Source organism: Piliocolobus tephrosceles, chromosome 3, assembly GCF_002776525.5.
Source record: "Piliocolobus tephrosceles isolate RC106 chromosome 3, ASM277652v3, whole genome shotgun sequence".
NCBI classification, from domain to species: Eukaryota; Metazoa; Chordata; class Mammalia; order Primates; family Cercopithecidae; genus Piliocolobus; species Piliocolobus tephrosceles.
The window spans coordinates 168523603-168525246 of NC_045436.1; the positions used below are offsets into that span (position 1 = coordinate 168523603).

Sequence of the window (1644 nt, forward strand, 5' to 3'; positions counted from 1 at the left end):
AAGACATGAGACTTAAAGAAGTTCTTCCTCTTTCATGTCATCAAACTGTTCATTTTTTTCCATACCTCTTTTAGCAATCTGCAACCATCTTGTTTGTTTTCATTTACTTGATTAAACAAAAAACAAAACAAAACAAAACAAACCTTTCCTTCCCCCCAAGAGTGAAGGCAGAGAATTTATCTGTCTTGTTTGCTGCTTTACTTCAGTGCCTGACACAGAACATATATTCAGTAAACATGTGTCAGGTGAATAAATGAATGAATGAATTTATTGTGTTTCTATTATGTGCCAGGCACTGTGTAGACACCATTGTTCTTGCCTTCACAAGGTGAACAAGTTTATGGAGGGTGATGGGGAAGACAGGGCAAGAGGCGGTAACTATATAGAAACGGAGAAAGAACAGGGAGCCTGGCTTCTCATTGAGCTCCTTTCTGTCCATTGGTGGCAGTTGAGGTATTTGCATGAGAAGAAGAGAGAATTCACAGAACTAGCATTATTTTACTTTCTGTCTTTACAGAGGTATATTTGGCTGTTTTGTGAGACATTCTGGGAAGAAAAAACAAAAAACAAACAAACAAAAAAGAACAGGGAGTTTGGAGAGCCAAAAAGAAGAAGGATTTAGCACTGGGTGAGGGGAAGTCCAGAAAGGATTTCTGCAGAAAGTGACAACTAAGAGACCTGAAACATAGTTGGGAAATGACCAAGCAGAAGACAAAGGCAAGAGCTGAGTAAGGAAGAAGAGAGATGTTTCAGGTAGAGGGAAGGAGAAGTAGGAAAGGCCTGGCAATCTGGTTATTTTCAGTTCTGTTGGGTGCAAATGGTAGAAAGGAGGAGCTTCATGAATTTTGGGCACCTTGATGTCCAAGCCATGGCAGAATTGGACTTCCCTTCATGTATTCCTTTTTCCACCCCCCACCAACTGTCTTTGTTGCCTTCATTGTTCCCAAAGCCTCCTTTTCATCCTTGTTTCTTCCTGGCTGGAATAGGTTCAGTGGAACCATATTCCTCCGACAGTTTGCATTGCTTCACTTGCTCAGGAGTCTGTAGCACTGCCAGCTGCCTCTGGGAATGGAATTTCTTACATTTATCTCATGATCTATACTTTTCTGTCTATTTTTGCATGTTATCCTTTGATCCTCGCAGCAACTGTGTGAGTTCTCTCAATTCTTAGCCGAAACCTAAAACGTGTCTATTCTCAGCCTCTTACCCCCATCCCACTGCGATTCTCTTAAGTGTACTACTCTTCTTTCCTCTTCCCTACACAGATGCTTGAATCTGCCAAGAAATTTGTTTCTCTTTCTCTCTCTCTGTATATCATTTAAGAACCCCTAAGCCAAAAACATACCATCTGATGAATACTTAGAGAGGCCCGTAGGATACAGTATTTATACTCAGATCTGTACTTTTGATATGTTCTGGGAGGTCAGAGATATTTGGTCTTAGATTTCGTACTTTGTGTGTTTCCTTTGTTTTTGAGACTGTCTAGGTCTATTCTGTCTTTGGACAGCTTGGACTACTTAGACTTTTCTTTTCAGAGGGGGTTTTGATGTGTCTGCTCATGGGGTCCAACCACTGGTCCTAGTTCTACAGTTAGGTCCAGGAGGGCAGAATAGCTGCATCTGAATCTTGGCTTGCCACTTCCTG

At 41.4% G+C, this 1644-nt stretch overlaps 1 non-coding gene across 1 annotated transcript; it reads left to right on the plus strand.

Moving 5' to 3' along the window:
• Positions 1-410: 410 nt before the first annotated feature.
• Positions 411-547, plus strand: LOC111539193. The gene has a single exon (XR_002730607.1). It is a non-coding gene; the product is annotated as a small nucleolar RNA SNORA75 (small nucleolar RNA).
• The last annotated feature ends 1097 nt before the right edge of the window (positions 548-1644 follow it).